General features: G+C 35.0%; 1 pseudogene; it reads left to right on the top strand.

Moving 5' to 3' along the window:
• The window catches only part of LOC105997397, a 60856-nt pseudogene extending 38665 nt beyond the window's left edge, over nucleotides 1-22191 (top strand).
• The last annotated feature ends 261 nt before the right edge of the window (nucleotides 22192-22452 follow it).

The following is a 22452-nucleotide window of genomic DNA, read 5'->3' on the forward strand; positions in this document are numbered from 1 at the left end:
TGGTCTGCAAACTGCAGGATGAAGCGGTCTGCTCCTTGTCGGTTCTTGCTGGTGTTGAGTAGAATCCGCTCGCCCGCTGCATCTGGCTCCTTCGTCCTGGACTCTCAGCGCTCAGGTATAGACCCACTGCGGTCTCCACCGCGACCCTGCCGCCGCCGCCGCCGCCGCCGGCAGCTGCTGGCTGGTGCTCAGATGTGTATTCTTGCCTTGGCTTTCTCTCACTTGTCTAACTCTCTGTCCTGTGATGGCACACTTGGTGTGTTTCTCTGGCTTAGGACTGTTCACTGGAACTCTAAAACTGCTTTCTATGCGAGAGCTTGTTCAGATTCCAGCTTCTCCTCCGCCATCTTGTCGCCTCTCCCCTCAATAAATTTCTTATTTTGTTATTTCCCTATAATTATGTGAGCTGATTCGTTATCTTTTCAAGCTGAAATTTGTTATTAATTTTGTGTTGCTGGTGTTTTTTTTTTAATTCAGGGAGGAAGAGGAGTTTGTTTATTTTACTGAACAGCTTGCTCCCACTGTGCATGGTGGAGACCACATGGCTGAATAGGAGTGGGCTGAAGTCCAGCCTGTGTTCAAGTAGGAAGGGGTAGGGGAGAACTGCAGCCAGGTCAGGGAAGATGTCGTCACACTAGATGCAAAGGTGACCTCAGGGCTTAGGACCTTCCCCCCAATTAGATGGGAGGTTTGATCTGAGGCAGCCCAGAATGAGACCTTACGGGTGGTAGAGCCTCCTCTAGGTATTCCAGTTACCTAGGTGACACAGCAATTGGGTGCAGACTTAGTCATGAGGAGGAAAGAGCAGGAATTTTTCTGCCCAGGCTTGCTTGAACTGCAGTCCTAAGATCCAACAAGTCTTTGCCATGAGATCCCTTTTTATTTCCACTTAAACCAACAAGGAGACCAACAGAAATAATGAGCCGAGCTTACCTGTAACTTGATAAGAATCGACCAACATTACTTACCACAGTTCTTTTTCTGTGTGTCTGGTTAGATACTGCAAGGAGGAATATCTGTAACAAAATTCAGTGGACATGATGAGAATTTTACTTACATTGAGACAAAATTAAATTAAATGATCTTTAGTCCAGAGAGGTGGGGGGGGGAGAGAGAGAGAGAGAGAGAGAGAGAGAGAGAAAGAAACAGAGTGAGAGAGTGAGAGAGAAGAGTGAATGAGAGAGAGAGCAAAAGAGAGAGGGAGGAAGAGAGAGAGAGAGACAGAGACAGACACACACAGAGAGAGAACCTAGAATAGCTTGCCTATGAGAAGGAACCTAGCTAGAAGGGGGTCCCCGAGACCAAGCTTGAGTCACACTCTTGTGGAAACAAGCCAAAAGGTTGGAGAAAAATAAGAGGGAGAGAGCAAAAAAGAACCTGAAATTAAACATACTCTGACCATTACAATTGTAGTGACAAACATTGTATTTCTGAGAATATTTTGACTAGGCCTCATTGAAATTGTGGGAGTGATTCAAACTGAGTGTCCCAGCTCACGTGTGACTTTCAACACTCATTAAAAGTATGGGAGAGAGTCAGTCTGGTGAGTGGAGACTGGACAGGTGCAGCATAAAACCAAAGAACCTGTAGAGTTCACTCACCAGAGTAGAGAAGTATGTGGATGTGGATATGAAGACTATCAATGCTATTGATGGAAAGTTTTGCATAGTGTCTCAAGGAAGTTCATGGAAAAGGAATGGTCAGGAAATTCTAACATTCCTGACTCAAAAACTCTTCCTGGGAGGTAGATTTAATTAGGTAGCCAATAAGCCATGACCTATTCAGAGAGGAAAAGAAGTTTATTGTAGATATGAGAACTTGTCCATTGTATGGTTAGTGAAGATCATCTCCCAGTCCGTGGGCTTTCTATTGATCTTGCTAGCTATGTCTTTTGCCATGTAGAAACTCTGCAGTTTCATGCAATCCCATTTGTCCAACCTTTCTTTGATTTGTTGTGCTTCTGGGTCTTTATTAAGAAAATTTCAGCCTGTGCCAAGGAGCCCTAGAGTTTCTCGTATTCCATCCTGTAAGGTTTTCAGGGTATCTGCTTTGACTTCGAGGTCTTTGATCCATTTGGAGTTGATTATGGTGCAGGGTGATAAATAAGGATCTAGCTTTAGTTTTCTACAAGTGACTAATCAATTTTGCCAGCACCATTTACTGAAGAGGCTGTCTTTCTTCCATTCTATTTTTTAGCTCCCTTGTTGAAGGTTAGGTGGCCATAAGTCTGTGAGTTCATTTCTGGGTCTTCAGTTCTATTCCATTGGTCCTCAGGTCTGTTGTTGCACCAGTTCCAAGCTGTTTTGATTACAATGGCTTTGTAGTAGAGTTTAAAATTTGGTATTGATATTTCTCCAACACTTTTCTTTTTATTTATTTATTTATTTTTTATTTGTGAACATACTGTACAGAGGGGTTACAATTACATGGGCAGGATAAGGCGTACATTTCTTACCAAGCATTGCAGCCTCCTCCTTTGGTTTACCCTTCACATCCCTTCCCAGCCTCCCCCCTCCCCCCCAATCCCAACCCTTCTCCTCCCCTCCTTTCCCCCCCCCACCCCGGACCGACGTTGTAAAGCTCGTTTTGGACATGACAACTTGTACTTCTCATTGTTGCATCAGGTCCACCTGTATCCTTAAACAACTGTTTTTTCCCCCTCTCCTCCACAAGTTATAGTGACATCAAATATAGTGAAAGCAGGGGTTATACTGTGGGGGAGGGACATACAAAGCAACAAAGAGATAGTCTTATAAATGTGTTAGAAACACATGCATGAAAGAAAAAACGTTAAAATACATGTCTAAGGTCCAACACTTTTCTTTTGGCTGAGGCTTGTTTTTTGTTTTAAGGGGTCCTTTATAGTTCCATATGAATTTTTGAGTTGCTTCTTCTATTTCATGGAAGACTGTATTTAGAACTCAATAAAACTAAATGCCCCAACAAGAAATCCTCAAGACAACAACTGCCTGATAAATAAGTGGGCTAAAGGCTTAAAGAGAAACTTCTCTGAAGAGGAAATAAGACTGAATAATAGACACATGAAGAAATGCTCAAATTCTCTAGCCATAAAAGAAATGCAAATCAAAACAACATTGAGATTCTACCTCAGCCCAATTAGAATGGGTATAATCAAGAACTCTAATAAACAGATGTTGGAGGGATGTGGCCAAAAGGGAACCCTACTGCATTGTTTGTGAGAATGTAAACTTGTTCAACCACTTTGGAAAGCAGTATGGAAGTTCCTCAAAAGACTACAAATAGATTTCCCCTATGACCCAGCAATCTCACTCTTGGGCATTTATCCAAACGATCACAAAAAGGCTATAATAAAGCTATCAGCACAGCTATGTTTATTGCAGCATTATTTACCATAGCTAAGATAGGAACCAACCCAGATACCCCTCAATAGATGATTGGATCAAGAAAATGTATATCTTTACAATGGAATTCTATGCCTCCATCAGAAAAAATGACATTGCCCATTTGTTAGGAAATGGAAATATTTGGAAAAAAATTATATTAAGTGAAGTAAGCCAGGCTCAAAGAAATATAGGTCCCATGGCTTCCCTTATTTGCAATAACTCGTAAAAGTCTAGGACAAGCAGAGAAGATCAAAAGCAATGTGCATATGACCAGATAAGATGATAAGTAAAATGAACCCCAAGATAGGGACACAAGTGGTTTTTCTTTCTTGTTATTTTTTTAACATATTTAAAATGTACTATGTGATTTTTGTTTCTCTTGTATGTTCCTCCCACACTGTATAACCCCTGTTTTTACTGTATTTGATTCTGGTACCCTGCATTTTGCATATACATTTTTCTAAATTAGGGAGGGGAAGGGAAGTAACACAATGCTGAAATAAGGATACAGGTTGACCCATTGTAACAATGAGTTGTATAAGACACTATGTTGAAAATGAACTTTAGAACTTGAGGAGGGGAGGTGGAGGAGTTGGGGAGGTGGGAGGGAAGGGATCATAGGGGAAAAACAAAGGAGGAGATAAAAATGCTTGTTAAGAAAAGTACTCATTACCTTACTCATATAACTGTAACCCCACTGTACAGTATTTCTACAATAAAAATATATTTCTTAGAAAAAAGTTTATTTTACCTAATTTATTTCCCCTTCCGTGCAAGATGAAGCATGGCTGAAAAAGGGGTGGTTATCTTTTTATATATTCTAAATTTTTGGTATTACTGCACTCAGACTCTTTTGTGGTTGTTATGAAGGCAATCTTCCCCTTCAACTACATACCCAGTCTTTGGATTATACATTTTATTGATTATTGGAAATAATTTTTAAGCTTCATTTTTTTCCAATTTTCTTTTTTAATTTTCCTCAGGTATATTAGTTCCTTTTTCCCCTAAGAACTTTCTTAGATGCAGGCAGGCTTTATAGTGCCTTTATTAGTAACCACTATTATTTAATGAACTACTCTGGATGATGAGGCAATTGGTCAAGGAGGTTATTTAGTATTTAAATGGGACTCAATTTTTGGAATTTAACTAGAATTTTTCTTTCTTTAATTTTTGTTAGTTCTGCATGGCTTAAGGAGATGGAATTGGCTAATTAACTTTCCCTATGTATATAAGGTATTGGACTATGTATGTTGGGAAGAGAGTTTTGGTTAGGAAAAACTTCTGGGTCTACTATGAGAAGATTATTCTTCCATTCTAAGTGCTTGAAACAGTAAGAAAATTTTCTTGGCCTGTTACAGTGAGGACTTATGGTGTTCCTGGAAATAAAACTCACAAAATTGTGGAGTGTCACAACATTGAGGCTATCTCAAGCTAATTTACACTTAACTTCCACTCCATTTTTTAAAAAAAATTGCTGGTGTTTCACACCTATAATCCTAGCTATTCAGGAGGCCAGATTTGAAGATCATACCTTGAAGCCAACCAGGCAGGAAAAGTCCATGAGACTCGTTTCCATCTAACCACCAAAAAACCCAGAAGTGGAGGTGTGGCTCAAAGTGGTAGAGTACTACCCTGGATCAAAAATGCTCCAGGACAACACTCAGGCCCTGAGTTCAAGTCTTAAAACAGACCAAAAAAAATGGGCTCACAATGCATATAACCTCAGCAGAAGTTCCTAGGCTGAACTCAGTGGATGCTTTTTGTATTATGTAATCTCTTTACATTTCAGGATATGGTTTTACTCCCTCACTTTATAGTTATAAGAAAACTTGATTTTCAATGTTTTTGCAGTATCATCTCTTAAGAATAATAGTGACAATTTTATAGTCTGCCCATATCATAGCTTAAACCAGCTGTCTCGCTGTTTCCCAAAGTTTTTAGTTTTGTGAAGCTTAAGGTTTAATGTTTCACTTAATGATTAATGCTATTACATAATCACATAAAAGTGAAATATTCTTGTACAGAAAGGTCTTTAAAACTTAATAAATACAGAATAATAATGTTCTTTATATCCTGATGGAAAGACAATATAAGCAAATAGCAATGGTTGTCATTTAAAATTGCTTTGACCTACCCTATTAAAGTCTGTTTTTTATTTCAGCCCACTCATTCTTTAAAATATTGTATTTCATCTATGGCTTTTTTTATAGTTACCAGAAAAAAATACATCCTCATTTCATAAAGTATTACCATTGTGACTTAAACTTTCCTACTTTTTCAGTAGCTTTCTCTTTTTTTCTTTCTAAAAACCAACAGTTTATTTCAAAATAAAGTGCAATGCACAGATATTATTTCATGCACCTTACCTTATATTTCCAGACCAGACTTGTTTTTAACCTGAAATCTCAACTTTCCTACCCTCAAAAAGTTTTTTTAAAAAAATAATACCTATCCTTTTCAGAGAAGTTTCACTTTAAGTCTTTAGACCACTTATTTATTGGGCAGTTGTTTCTTTGAGGATTTGTTGTAGGAGGATTTAATTTTTTGAATTCCAGCTCTATTTTAGATATGAGACCCTTGTCCATTGTATGGCTAGGGACGATCTCCTCCAAATCCGTGGGCTTTCTATTGATCTTGCGAGCTATGTCCTTTGCCATGCAGAAGCTCTACAACTTCATGCAATCCCATTTGTCCAAACTTTCTTTGATTTGTTGTGTTTCCGGGTCTCTATTCAAAAATTTTCGGCCTGTGCCAAGGAGACCTAGGGTTTCTCCTATTCCATCCTTTAATGCTTTCAGAGTGTCTACTTTGACTCCGAGGTCTTTGATCCATTTGGAGTTAATTATGGTGCAGGGTGATATATAAGGATCTAGCTTTAGTTTTCTACAAGTAGTTAACCAATTTTGCCAGCCCCATTTACTGAAGAGGCTGTCTTTCTTCCATTCAATTTTTAAGCTCCCTTATTGAAGATTAGATGGCTATAGGTCTTTAGGTTAATTTCTGGGTTTTCAAGTCTATTCCATTGGTCCTGAGGTCTATTCTTGTGCCAGTACCAAGCTGTTTTGATTATTATGGCTTTGTAGTAGAGTTTGAAACGTGGTATTGATATTTCTCCTGCACTGCACTTTCTGTTAAGGATCGTTTTTGCTATTCGGAGTCTTTTATTGTTCCATGTGAATTTTTGGATTGCCTCTTCTATTTCCTTGAAGAATGAGGTTGGAATTTTGATAGGTATTGCGTTGAATTTGTAGATAGCCTTGGGAAGTATTGCCATTTTCACGATGTTGATCTTTTCAATCCAGAATCATGGGAGTTTTTGCCACTTTCTAAGTTCTGTTTTGATTTCCTTTTTCAGATTTTTAAAGTTTTCATCATAAAGGTCCTTTACTTCTTTGCTTAAATTAATTCCTAGGCATTTTATTTTTTGTGGGGCTATTACAACTGGAGTTGCTTTCCTGATTTCAGCCACACTTTTCTCATTGTTGGCATATAGAAAAGCCGTTGATGTTTGAAGGTTAATTTTATACCCTGCTACTTTGCCAAAATTTTGAATCATCTTGAGTAATTTGGGAGCGGAGTCCATGGGATTCTTTAAATACAAGATCATGCCATCTGCAAATAGGGAGAGAGAGTTTTACTTCTTTTTTTCCCTATTTGGATCCCCTTTATGTTTTCATCTTGTCTTATTGCTATAGCTAGGCATTCTAATACTAGATTGAAGAGCAGTGGAGAGAGTGGGCATCCTTGTCTTGTTCCTGAGTTTATAAGAAATTGCTTTAGTTTTTTCATCATTGAGTATAATACTGGCTGTAGGTTTGTCATATACAGTCTTTATTGTATTGAGGAAGGTTCCATGGATTGCTAGTTTTTCCAAAGAACCTTCATCATAAAGGGATGTTGGATCTTGTCAAATGATTTTCTGCATCTATTGAGATAACCATGTAGTTCTTATCCTTGCTCTTGTTGATGTGATAAATTATGTTTAGTTATTTGCATATATTGAAAGAAGGATGGCCAATAGACACATGACGAAATGCTCAACCTCTCTAACCATAAAAGAAATGCAAATCAAAACAACACTGAGACACCAGCTCAGCCCACTTAGAATGACTATAATCAAGAACTCTAATAACAACAGATGCTGGAGGGGATATGGACAGAAGGGAACCTTACTGCATCGTGGGAGTGTAAACTTTTCAACCACTTTGGAAAGCAGTATGGAGGTTACTCAAAAGACTCTACATAGAGCTCCCCTATGGACTGGCCCTTTTTTCCATTTACCCAAATGATCACAAAGAAGACCACACTAAAGCTACCATCACAACTATGTTTATTGCAGCATTATTTACCATAGCTAAGATATAGAACCAACCCAGATGGACATCAGTAGATGAATGGATCAACAAAATGTGGTATATATGCACAATGGAATTCTTTGCCTCCATCACAAAGAATGACAGTGCCGCATTTGTTAGGAAATGGAAAGACTTGGAAAAAATTATATTAAGTGAAGTAAGCCAGGCCCAAAGAAACATAGGACCCATGGTTTCCCTTATTTGCAATAACTAGTATGTCTGAGTCAAGCAGAAAAGGGCAGATAAGTTGATGTTAGTGGAATGAACCCCAAGATAAGTATTCAAATGTTTTTTTGTTTTTTTCTTTTCTTTAATGCAATTTTTCTATCATATTTATAAGATGATTTCTATGTTGCTTTGTATGTCCCTCCCCGACTTCATAACTCATACTTTCAATGTATTTGATGTTGGTATAATTTTTTGAGGGGAAGGGGAAAAAAAAAACAAATCGTTTAACTAGGGATAGAGGTGGACCCATTGCAACAATGAGATGTATAAGTCATTATGTCAAAAAACAAACTTAACAACTTTGGTGGGGGGTGGGGGAAGGATCAGGTAGAGAGAAGGAAGGAGTATTGGAAGGGACGGGAATGGGACACAACGAGGAGGCAACAGTGCTTGATAAGAAATATACTCGTTATCTTGCCCATGTAATTGTAACTCTTCTGTATGGTATTCTTATAATAAAAAAAGAAAAAAACAATACCTATCTCATGTCTGTAATTCCAGCTACTTAGGAGGCTGAAAGTGAGATTGCTATTCAAATCCAATCTGGATAGAAAAGTCCATGAGATTCCACCTCCAATTAAACTTAGGATCAAGTGGTAAGGCACCAATAGTTAGTGAGAGTGTAAGACTCTGAGTTTAAGTTCTAGTATACTGAAAAAAATTCATCTTAAGTTAATTTAAATTATATAATTTCACTTAAGGAGGTCTAAAAAGTAAGGGCTCCAATTTACTCAGAATCAAAACTGTCTTACAGAAATCTAAAAGTTATTATCCATTGTAAACTGGTTTTCTTTTCTGACTTCAGTAATTGACATAGCATGATATTATGATTCAGAATAACAGTAAAACAAGAGAAACTACTTGTTTAGGATTTTCAGTAAATTTAAGTATGTAACATATATTTAAAAGATAGTTTCCAGCTGTTCCTTATAAGGAATTCTGAATAACATTTTCAGCTGAGGGACAAACATATGGCTATAGAAGGAATACAATCAGGAATACCTAGTTTTGTATTTACTCACTAAGAGAAACAAATATAACTTAATTTTAACTGCCACAAATAAAATGTAGATCTGTTAGTCAAAAGTATGATATCTCTTAAATCAATCTCTTTAAATGATGTCAATTCTTTTCCATTTGATATCAGTCATCTATATTGTGAGACAAATACCTGCAATACAGTAAAATTAAGACCTTTAACAGTATTCTTAATAAAGCATGAACAACTGTTTGAAAGTACAATTGTTTAGGCAAAAGTCTCTATTTAACACTAAATGAAAATCAACATAAAATACTTTTAAATGAAAATTTATCTAAAAACCTCCTTCAAAATTGAATGATTATTTTTCAAAAGCTACAAACAAATATTCCACTTTCTAAAGGCCAAAGTTTCTTATCAGTTGCTGTGAGAGCACTTTACCTTGCTTTGAGATTTGGTCCTTTGATCAACAAGACCAATGCTATTTATTTCTTTAAAATTCGATATCTATCTCTATTGCTTGGATTTTTTCATTTTAAAGACTGTCTTTTTAAAAATTTTAATATAACATTAATAGCATTTTCCAAGGAATGTTCCTAGCGAGGAAAATTAAGAAATACTAAAGGAAGGATTTTGAGGATCCAGTATTTTTCTGTGGTCTGAGATGGAAAAAGTGAATATATTCCTTTCTATAATAACATTTCTCTTAGTTTGCATATGATCTATTCCTCATAAAGAAAACTTTATTCAGAGCTATAACAGGCCTGGAAAATGTTTAGATTTATTTGAGTTTTTAATATTGAAATCCCTAGGCTTCTTTTATAAAAGATTTGCAGTGATAATTTTCAAAATGTAAATAAAATTTGATCTAACATGGATATATATTATACTCATTTCTGAAGGATTATCAAAATATTACTTTTTCTTTTACTTTGTTTAAATGCCTTTTCAGAACAATGAAGCAGAAAACAGAAAAGGTTTCAGAAGTTAGGAAAGAAATTCTTCAGATTAATTTTCATATTACAATAATCCCTGTAGAAGTGTGCAATACTTCGAATCTTGAAGTTTTTTTATGCATCTCAGTTTGTATTCACGTCAAACCCACAACCTGACAGTTAATAATTATTCAACTTTTTAATTATGTGTTCTGTGATGCAAATCATATGGGAATAAGTCAGGGCCCTAAACTAGCACAAACAAAATAATTTCTGTGTGGTCCACCTTTATCCCAAGTTTTAAATCAAAGCAGTATATGTCTTAAATTGTGATAGCATTTTATAAGGCAAAAATGAACAATATGAAGAAATGTAAATACAAGACAATGAACACAGACTCAGATGAAAAGATAATAGTCTCAAAACTACAAAGTCTGGTGATTTTTCTGATTAAAGAAATGTGGAGCAAGTGACTAGAAATACTACTGAAGAAATAAGGAATTAGTAAATGCCCTAGAATATTGCTGAGTGGTTTGATGACTTCCATTTCTCCTCGCCAGATTCTGTCCTTTCCTCTTACTCCAACTTTTCCTCCTTATCCTCCTTTGTCCTACTTTTTCTTCTTTCCTTCTTCCTCCTCCTTCCTCCCTCCTCTTCCTCTTCCCCTCATCATACATCTCTCCTCCTCTTTTTCTGTGTTTTCCCTCTCATTTGAAAACATTCTGTCTTCTTTTCCTATTTTTCCATTCCATGAAAAACCTTGAAGAAACAGGGGAATAAATAATACTTTTTTTTCAAAAACAAGATCATGAAAAGTAAAAAGGAGAAGTCTAGAGTGATTTGAGGAAAAGCCATAGGGGTATAAGAATAATAAAGGGTATAAATAAATAATAAATAAATAAATAATAAATAAATAAATAATAAAGGGGTATAAATATGATCAAGACACATTGTATTCATGAATGAAATATTCTGATAAAACACTTACTAAGGACAATCTATTATACGCCAATGAAATTAATTCATTAAGTTTATATTTCTATTTTGCCACAATTAATGAACTCTTGGTAGGAAAAATATATGCCATGCATTCCATCAATCAATAACAAAATATAAGGTAAATTATTTTAAAAGTAATCAAATTTAGGTAGGTAGAGACAGACAGATAGAGAGATAGATAGATAGATGACATCCTGATCTTACCACTGTATTGATGCAATTCATTTTCATGTGCAGAACTTCTCCTTGCCACAAAGCCATTTCCCAGAGTCCTTCATCATGAAACAATTCTGAAGACTCTCTTCTTCTATAAACTAATTTAGAAGACAGAAATTACTGAAGTTGAAAATAGCTGCAGTATACCTAAGCTGTTTCCAAAGATTTTGTTGTAATCATCCAATGAGGACAGAGAGTTGACAAAAGAGAAGTTGGAAGAAAATTTTATCTAATCAAAACAAGATATGTCAAAGTCTAAGTAAGAATTGTGCATGGTCTGGCATCAGTTACAGGGCTGCATGGCCTCTGCAATTTGGCGCAAGTGTCAACTGCTTTGATGAAGCATCTGCTCACCTGACAGCTTCTCTCAGTTCATTTGCTGCTGGCTGTGAGTTTGAGTAGATAGGAAGAGCAAACCTTTTATCCTGTATTGTTATAAATGACTTTTGTGCAAGTCAGTAAATCCTCAAGGTTTTAATTTTGTATTCACTTGTAATGTCTTTAATCTCCAAGGATGTTCATATACTGCCTAGCTCTAAATTAGACATGAACATTTTAACAAAGTAAAGCTTGGTCTTGAAAGTGAGCTGGGTATTATCACTCTGTTTCTAAGGGACATTCATGTGAAGAGAATCCAGGTAGTCATTTCTGGCTGTTGTATTTGAAATTGTATGTGTAATATAGAAATATGCCTATTACACACCAGTCATAGATTCAGTTTCAACATTATTTAGACATAAGCTTTTAATTTGGTTTATCATTGCAGAAAGTTGGGTTATTATTTTTATAAAAGAACATAAAAAGATAGGGTATTAAGAATCCCAATCCCTTCTCCTTCAGGAAGCCTTAAAATGTCTCTGTAAATGCCTTCTCAAATCTCAAAGCTAAGATTAAAAAGTTCCTGTGATATGGTAGCCATTTTCACATTACAGTTAGGTTTTATCTTATACCAGGAAGTGTGAAGAGATTACCAGATATTTCTGAATGTAAGATTCATACCATCAAACAATATAATAGCCATTTTAGCATGTCCCAGGTAAAGGAAGCTGGAAACCAAAACTCCAAGTTTAGTCTGTTTTTCCTTATTGTTATTATAAAGGTGATGCACAGTGGGTCTATGGTTACATAAGTCAGATAAAGAGTACATTTCTTTTTCAACAATGTCACCCCTTCCCTTGCTTTCTCCCAGTTTTACCTTCCTGTCCCCACCCACGAGTTACATAGCTCATTTTAAACATAGTGTCTAGTGAGTACCACTGCTGCATTTGTTCATACTTTATCACACCATTTCTGTGCTTAGTCTTGTTTCAACAAAATGTCATCTGTACCATAGATGTGGACCTTTGCTGATTTTATCTCATGCCATTACATTTTAGATTTTAATCATTCTTGCTAAAGTTTGACACTTGTAGAATTTTTTGTAAATACTGAGAGGGGAGAGATATTTTAAATTATAGATTCATTATAGCCATTGGAGTGCTTGGGTTTATGGCAAATAAAAATATTCACTTGATGTTTAAGCAAAAAATATATTTCTAAGTTTCAAGTCTGAGTGTACATAAGTAACATCATGGTAACAAACAGATGATGATGATGAAAAGTGGACAGGTTTACAGGCTGCTCATATTATGTATAATATAGAAATGTCTACAGGGAAAGAAGATTAGATACAATTGTCCTTTATCAGAGCACAGTAATATTTGTTTTCTTTGCCTGTCTATTCTGGAGGCGGAGATCAGATTATCTTTGTTTGGCACAACCTGGGCAGACCAACACACAGGTTCCTATCTCTAATTAACTAGCAAAATTTTCTGGGTTCTATTTTTGTAGAGTGCCAGCTGTGAAGAAAATAGAGTGCTAGTCATGAGCAAATTGTATAGTGCCAGCTGTGAGCAACAAAACCCAAGCTAGAGCCCTAGGCCTTGATTTCAAGCCCTAATACTTACATATACAAGCATGCATGTATGCATTTGCATGCACACATACACACACATGCAGCATAAAAACACAAGCAGATAAACATTTTGATGATGATCTCATAGTTTTCATTAGTAATGAAGTTGATCAAGAGTGAAGCTTGGAAATTCCACTTATTGGCTTCAAAATATAAATAATATCAGGGATTCATGGAGAAGAGAAAAATGATTTTATAATTTCCTTATATAAAGTGTTTCAAATATTGAAGTTACTTAAAATAGTTTATATTCATCTTTATCCATTAGTGTTCCAATGGCAATCATTTCATCTTGGATTTTCTAAAGAATCTTAACAATATTGTGCTATAAATTTGTAGGGAATTTATTTATCATGTTAGAAATTATTCAACAATTAGAATAGGAGATGCATGGTTCAATATGCCAATCATAGGAAACTATAAAGAGAAATAACAAACTTCATAAAAGAAAATAATGGTTAATATATAAATGTTACTTTGACTCTTGTTCCTTTTATTGCTTTCCCTTATTAATAGAAAACAAAAAGTAAGTGAGAGTATAGGACCTGGGGCAGAGTCCTATTTTACTGGCTCATAAATAATAAAGTTTTCTTAAAACCCACTGGGTCACAGAAGTAGATAACTCAGTAATAATAAAAAATGATTTAGACAAAAAGTCTTAGAAAATATATAAACTTCGGGGGGGGGAATCAGAAATATGTGGTGCCTGTATTTAAAGAAAGTAATACTATTAGCATCATAAAGAAATTATCAAAAAGAGAGCAATTTAAGAAGAAAAATAATGGAAAAGAACAAATAGCAAGAGATCTCATTTTTCTCTAGATTTAATTCTAAAATCAATGAGAATTAAATAAACAACTCAGCAGTTTTTAGTTAAGTTTTCAAGTACAGCATAATAGTCTTACAAATGATTAAAAGGTGAAAGAAGATTTAAGATCTTGAGCAAAGAAGTAAAGTACTGAAATTATCCTACTAACTGTCAAAGCTTATTTTTAAGCCCAATGAAACTTTTTTCTTTTTTAAATATGTTTTTTATTGTGAAAATACTGTACAGAGCAGTACAGTTATATGAGCAAGGGAATGAGTACATTACCAATCAAGCAATGTTTCCTCCTTTGTTTTTCCCCTACCATCCCTTCCCTCCCAACTCCACAACTACACTCCCCACCCCACAGACCCTGGCCCCCGTCTAAATTGTAAAGTTTGTTTTTCAACATAGTGTCTTGTACATCTCATTGTTAAAATGGGTCAACCTGTATCCCTATTTAAGCATTTTGTTTTTTCCATCCCTTTCCCAAATTAGAGAAGTGTATATAAAAGATGCAGGGCACCAGAATCAAATACAGTGAAAACAGGGTTTATACAATGGGAGAAAAAGATGCAAAAAAATTTTTAAAAAACACATGGTACATTATAAATAAATTAGAATCACGGATTGGGAGAAGATCTTCACTAGTCAAACAACGGACAAGGGTCTCATATCTAAAATATACCTGGAACTCAAAAAATTAAATCCTCCAACAACAAACCCTCAAGAAACAACTGCCCAATAAATAAGTGGGCTAGAGACTTAAAGAGAAACTTCTCTGAAGAGGAAAGAAGGATGGCCAATAGACACATGAAAAACTTCTCTATTTCTCTAACCATAAAAGAAATGCAAATCAAAATAACACTGAGACACCACCTCAGCCCAGTTAGAATGGCTATAATCAAGAACTTTAATAACAACAGATGATGTCGGGGATGTGGATAGAAGGGAACCCTATTGCAATGTTGGTGGGACTGTAAACCTGTTCAATCACTTTGGAGGTTCTTCAAAAGACTCAACATAGAGCTCCCCTTTGACCCAGAAATCCCACTATTGCGCATTTACCCGAATGACCGCAAAAGAGACCATACTAAAGCTACCAGCACAACTTTGTTGACTGCAGCATTATTACCATAGCTCAGATATGGAACCAACCCTGATGCCCCTCAGTAGATGAATGGATCAAGAAAATGTGGTATATATACAAAATGGAATTCTATGCTTCCATCAGAAAGAATGACATTGCCCCATTTGTTATGAAATGGAAAGACTTGGAAAAAATTTTATTAAGTAAAGTAAGCCAGGCCCAAAGAAACATAGGTCCCATGGTTTCCCTTATTTGCAATAACTAGTATATGTCTGAGACAAGCAGAAAAAGTCAGATAAGTTGATGTTAGGCAAAATGAACCCCAAGATAAGGATTGAAATGGTTTTTCTTTCTTGCTGTTGTTTCTAACATATTTAGAAATTTATAAGATGATTTCTTTGTTGCTTTGTATGTCCCTACCCCAAGGTATAATCCATGTTATCACTGCATTTGATGTTGTGGAAGGGAAGGGAAAATACAAATTGTTTAAATAGTGATACAGGTGGACCCATTGCAACAATGAGATATACAAGATGTTATGTTGAAAAACGAACTTTACAACTTTGGGGAGGGGTTAGGGATGGGAAGGGGAAACAAAGGAGGAGGTAACAATGCTTGATAAGAAATGTACTCATTACCTTGCTCATGTAATCATAACTCCTCTGTACCATATTTTCACAATAAAAATATTTAAAAAATCAATAATAAACTTTCTTTAAAAAACAGGGCTAGAAGTATGGTTAAAAATACATTAGAATCAATAGCAAGAAAGAAAAAAGAAACACTTGTGTCCCTATCTTGGGATTCATTTTGCTTAACAACATCTTATCTGGTCATATGCACATAGCTTTTAACCTTTTCTGCTTGTCCCAGACATATAATAGTTATTGCAAATAAGGGAAACCAAGGGACCTATATTTCTTTGTGCCTGGCTTACTTCACTTAATATAATTTTTCCAAGTCTTTCCATTTCCTAACAAATGGGGCAATGTCATTCTTTCTGATGGATGGATAGAGTTCCATTGTATATGTATGTGTGTGTGTATATGTGTGTGTGTGTGTGTGTGTGTGTGTGTGTCTATCAAATTTTCTTGATCCATTCATCTACTGAGGGGCATCAGGTTTGGTTCCATATCTTAGCTATGGTGAATAATGCTGCAATAACCATTGTTGTTCTGGTTGCTTTAGTATGGTCTTTTTTTGTGATCATTTCGGTAAATTCCCAAAAGTGGGATTGCTGGATCATAGGGGAGCTCTATGTGGAGTCTTTTGAGGAACCTCCATACTGCTTTCCAAATGCTTAAGCTTTCTAGCCATAAAAGAAATGAAAATCAAAACAACATTGAGATTCCATCTCACTCCAGTTAGAATGGCTATAATCAAGAAATCTAATAACAACAGTTGCTGGAGAGGATGTCCCCAGAAAGGAATCATACTGCATTGTTGGTGGGAGTGTAAACTTGTTCAAGCCCAATGTAAGCACTTCTAGTAAGGAATTCACTAGGTTAGTTCCACATATGTATCTAACATATTTGATTAAAATCACTGCTTCTATTACTCAAATATATATTTTTGAATTGATTTATTTGATAATATACTAATAGCAGTTGAAGAATATTTTAGTTACAAATATGTTATTTGGCAAATGGCATTATATAATTTTTTTGCCTTTTAGAAAATGTAACAAAAATTTGCATGAATTGGATTCTAAGAAAAGCACATTTATCTTATGCAAATAGTAATGTCAAATAGTGATGGAATTCTTTGTATCAAATTTGTAAGATATTTACTTTCTAAACCTCTATTACTTTTTAATTTTCCTTTTTCTGTTTTTTTTCTTTCTACAGGAAAATAATTGTTAGTTACCTTGGTTGTTGTCTTCTAGTTCAAAGAGATAAAATGCTATTTCTTTGATGATCCTTGCATCTGCCATCAGATATATTTATAAAGATCCATTTTACACTATCTATACCTTTTGAACCTGAAATTTCAACTTCTGATTCTTTTCACACAGAAAAAATTAAATCTATTCATGTTCATTAAATAACATTTACTTTGGTAGAAAATACATTATTTTTTTACTTGTTTCTTTGAATTTGAGCTAGAGACTCTGTATGACCCAATTTAACCTGGGACTGTAGATGTTCCTGCTTCAGCTTCTTGAGGGCTGGAATTACAAGTATGCCTTTATCCTAACAAGCAAATTTCTCACTAGTGTCGACTGTATCAATAATTTTTGCTAAGATTCAGTATAGTCATATTATTAAAATATTGTTGTTATCAACTTATTATAAGATTTTGTGTAAAATTTGCATAAAATGGTTACAAATCTCTCTATAAATACTATAGTATCGAACATAGGGAAGTAGATGGAATAAATCTAAAACCCAAAGGCTCACATCAAATGAGTTTAAATTTCTGCCTATATCTTCCTAATTTCTATATTGAGAATGTTTTACACATACATATTTATATAATTTTGCATATGTTTAAATAAATGATAGGTTCCAAATACTTTACAACTAACAAAATACACAACTGTTTATGAAACAATCCTGCAGTTAATTCTTAAATTCTGAATTCTGTTACATTTAGGAGCTTTCCATCACTGTATACATTCATGGTTGCCATGTTTTAGAGAGAATTCTTCAAGATACTAGAGGATTGGATAAATAGACAGTTGGAAAGATCAGGAGGTGTACTACAGTGATCCAGATGATATTTCTTACTGTACTTATGTAGATCAAATGACTGGACCTTGTCTATGAGGAAAAACAAAACACATGCAAAAAAAAAAAACCATACACCTATCAATGGGCGGATCTTGTGGATATCCTTTGTTCATACTTTGCCTAATCATCTTCTCAGTCTGCATAGAAGAGTGCAATGCATTCTCAAAACATGGAATTGCAGAATAGAAGTTTGGATCCCTGAGTTATTATTTGAATGAGAATACTTTAAAATGTTGTATTAAGGGGGCTAGGAAGGTGGCTCAGTGGTAGAGTGCTTGCCTTGCATGCCTGATGCCCTGGTTTTGATTCTTCAACACTACATAAGCACAAAGAAAAAAGCCGGAAGTGACACTGTGGCTCAAGTGGTAGAGCGATAGCCTTGAGCAAGAGCTGAGGGACAGAGCCCAGGCCCAAAGTTTCGGCCCTATGACAGGACCCCCCCCCAAAAAAGCTGTATTAAATGGGCCTTGGACAACAAATAAGCATTGTGTGTGTGTGTGTGTGTGTGTGTGTGTGTGTTTTTCTGTGTGTCTGTGTGTCTGTGTCTGTGTGTTTGTATGTGCATGTCTTTGTATATAAGGTGTACTGTAGCTAAATATCCAGTCACTTTAAATATTCAATAGCATTTATGTTAATGTATGACAGTATTGAAATAGTGACAATTTATATTTTAATGTCATAGATAGTTCCAATAATTTTATTTCATGGTAGTTCCAATAATTTCCAGTTTTGTTCAGGAACCTGGCCAAGAAAATGTTAATAAGAGATGTTTTTACACAACCTGAGCTCTTATCTACTAGTATCTGAAGGATTATGTTCATTTGCAAAACCAAATCAACACTATAATCTCAATTAGAGAAGAGAATTCTTAATTTTTGTCATTTTTAAGTAGCTTCTCTCAATTAATGCTCTTCTTTTCTATTGTAATTAATAATATTGGTTAAAGAAACAGAGAAAGATCAAATTACCTATCTATGGCCAGTGAATGAGGAGAACCATAGCTGCTTGCCCTCAAACAACTTATTATACTAATAGGGCATAGATTTTTATATTTTCTTTGGAATAATTATGATACCAGAAGAACCATGTCCAAGAAATTAGCTTTAATCTTATTATAGGAATTTAATGAGTAGCTAGCTCATCAGCTCACTAATAGGAAGAATCAGTATATGTACCAGTACATTTAGTTCTTGACTTCACAACTAGGACTTGCTGTTCCTCAAACAATATACCATTATATTATTATCAATCCCAAATTAAATAAATTCAGAAACAAGATACCTTAAACTGGACTTAGATTATTAATAGCTTCTAGAGCAGACCATGGTAGTTTATACTAGCATATTTTATATTCAAAATTAGCTAAAAGCTGAGCTCTATTGTCTTGCATTTATAATCCTAGTTACTCAGGAGGATGGTATCTGGAAGACCATACTTCAAATCTATCCTGGAAAGTTTCAGAGATTTTATTTCCAGCTATTCAGCAAAATATCAGCCTGGAGGACTGGCTCAAGTATTACAGTGCCAGCTATGCAAGCAAGTTAAGACAAGCCTAGTAAACACAAATCTCTGAGTTGAAACCCTAGTATAAACAAAAATAAAATAGAAAAGAAAATTTACTGGAATACAAATATTAATTATTATTATAAATAAAAATATGAACTGTTAGATATATCGATTCTTTGACATTTATTTTGCAAGTTATATGTCAAATCTCAAGTTGTATGCTGTATTTATTAATTACAACCCAATAAAGTTGAAAACGGAATCTTAATACATTACCTTGTCCTTTCCATTAGGAAACACTTCAAAATCCTATAGAGACTATATTCTCTCTCTTGAGGTAAAAATAAGCCACTGTATGTCTTACATGAACATAAGACTGGGACTAGCTGAAGAGTAAGCACATGTAACACATAGCTTTCCTTTCTCAAATACTAATTCAGGAAAGAAAAATATATTAAAGATTAAATAAACTTGGAAACACACCTTAGTAAATGGAGTCAAATTAATAAAAGTGGAAGTGAAAAAAGCTGAATTAATTCACATTAGGTTACTCATTATTTTTAAAGAATCAACAGGTTATTTGAATTCAAGTATTTATCACATCAATTGTTTCAAGCATTTTTTCTTCTGAAGTAACCTAGCTCAATTATCTTTTTAAGCTGAGTTATGACAAAGATTTATCATTTTTGCAAAATATGAATAAAGAAATATGCTGTTTTTCAATTTCTCTTCACAGAGGATAAAAGTAGAGAAAACAGGGTAGGTTGTAAGAAAACATTGTGAAATTTTGAACAAAATAATAGTTCTTTCCCCCAACAACAAATCCTCAAAGAAACAACTGCCCAATAAATAAGTGGGCTAAAGACTTAAAGAGAAACTTCTCTGAAGAAGAATGAAGGATGGCCAATAGACACATGAAGAAATGCTCAACATCCCTAGCCATAAAAGAAGTGCAAATCAAAACAACATTGAGATACCACCTCACCCCAGTTAGAATGGCTAAAATCAAGAACTCTAATAACAACAGATGCTGAAAGGGATGTGGACTGAAGGGAATCTTACTTCGTTGTTGGTGAGAGTGTAAACTTGTTCAACCACTTTGGAAAGTAGTATGGAGGTTCCTCAAAAGACTTCACATAGAGCTCCCCTATGACCCAGCAATCCCAATTTTGGGCATTTACCCATATGTTTACAAACAAGACCACACTAAAGCTACCAGCACAACTATGTTTATTGCAGCATTATTTACCATAGCTAAGATATGGAACCAACCCAGATGCCCCTCAGTAGATGAATGGATCAAGAAAGTGTGGTATATATACACAATTGAATTCTATGCCTCCATCAGAAAGAATGACATTGCCCCATTTGTTACGAAATGGAAAGACTTGAAAAAAATTATATTAAGTGAAGTAAGCCAGGCCCAAAGAAACATAGGTCCCATGGTTTCCCTTATTTGCAATATCTAGTATATGTATGAGTCAAGCAGAAAAGGTCAGATAAGGTGATGGTAGGTAAATGAACCCTAAGATATGTAATCAAATGTATTTTTTTTCTTTCATACATGTGTTTCTAACGCATTTCTAAGATTATTTCTTTGTTGCTTTGTATGTCCCTCCCCCCACAGTATGACCCCTGCTTTTACTGTATTTGATGTCTGTATAATTTGTGGAGGGAAAGGGAGAAAACAGGTCGTTTAAATAAGGAAACAGGTGGACCCGTTGCAACAATGAGAAGTACAAGTTGTTATGTTGAAAATGAACTTTACAACTTTTTTGGGGGGAGGCGGGGAGGATTGGGGGGGTGAGGATGGGAAGGGATGGGAAGGTGAAACAAAAGAGGAGGCTACAATGCTTGATAAGAAATGTACTCATTATCTTGCCCATGTAATTGTAACCCCTCTGTACAGTATTTCACAATAAAAAATAAATAAAAATTAACAAAATAATAGTTCTTCTTTGTTGGATTCTGACACGAAGAGTTCTGAAAGAGTAAGAGGGAGAATAGCTTCATACTGCACAAAATCATGGAATTTAGACTGTGCTTTGTGAGGTTAGCAGTATTCCTCAGTGCTAGGGAAGGTCTAAGAAATTCACGTATCACCAAATTAAATATGGGAAAATATGTAAACACTAGGCGAGTTAAAAGAAATCAGGAAACTAGACAGAAAATATTACACTTATTTTGTCTAATATAACACAGCTATGACAGCCTTGAACCAGTATTTTTAATGAACTCCCTAAACAGAAGAATATACTACCAAAGCAGGTAATTATCAGGAAAATAAATTCAGTTAAAATGTGTAAAAATGGAGTATCACATTTCTGACAAAACTAGTTATTTTACAGAAGCAGTGTAAAGGATTTGCAAATTGGCTGCTTAGATTTTTTGTTGTTGAGAACGTCAGCTTTACTGAGCTATAATTCTTACATTAAGCGTTCAATTTGATATTTTTGTATGTTCACTAAGTTATACAACCATCACTATAATGAAATTTTGAGATATTTATATCACTCTGGATGCTCTGAAGAGCCCCCTAAGGAATTTCAACCTTGAGAACCAGGCAGAATGGGAGATCATCAAGAGGAATTCCTCTTCAGCTCCCAAAAACCCTTCCACCAAGAAGCTCCTGCTGGAGCAGATAAGCCATCATCCAGAAATTGAATGAGAAGTTACTGAAAAGATAACAAGCTGCTGTCAGTTTTGAAAGATATATACGTTGATTCCAGAGATCTCGTGTCTTCCCTGAAGGTAAAAATGTTCAACCAAAGCCAGTGCCAAAGGAGTTCAGAAAGCCAAAAGACCATCACTCAGAAATAAATGTCCACAGCATTCCTAAAGGCAAAATTTCCATTGTAGAAGCACTGATACTTCTCAATAATCAAAATTTATCCACAAATGTGGACTGCTGAGAAAATAGCACAAGAATACTACTTACAATTGAATGATGTAAATTCCATTCTCAAATATTTTATTATTTTTGAAGTCTTCTCTCCTGAATATAAGAAAGCACTACAACCAAAATGAAGAACACCACAAAATGACTTTTCATATTTTTGTGCTATTTATTACTTCTGTTCAGCATACTAAATTATACCAGTCACTGTGTGTGTTATGCTCCCAAGTATGAGAACACACTATTTATTGAGTTCAGAGTTTCTAGGATTTGTTCATAGGATATATTTTGTTATAAATATTAATTTTATTTATGCACTGGTCCTAGCCATTAGCATGGCTAATCACATCTATAAAAATACTGTAAATTAAAGAGAATTTGTCATTTTAGGC

The sequence above is a fragment of the Dipodomys ordii genome, unplaced genomic scaffold (assembly GCF_000151885.1).
Source record: "Dipodomys ordii isolate 6190 unplaced genomic scaffold, Dord_2.0 Scaffold144, whole genome shotgun sequence".
Taxonomy (NCBI): Eukaryota; Metazoa; Chordata; class Mammalia; order Rodentia; family Heteromyidae; genus Dipodomys; species Dipodomys ordii.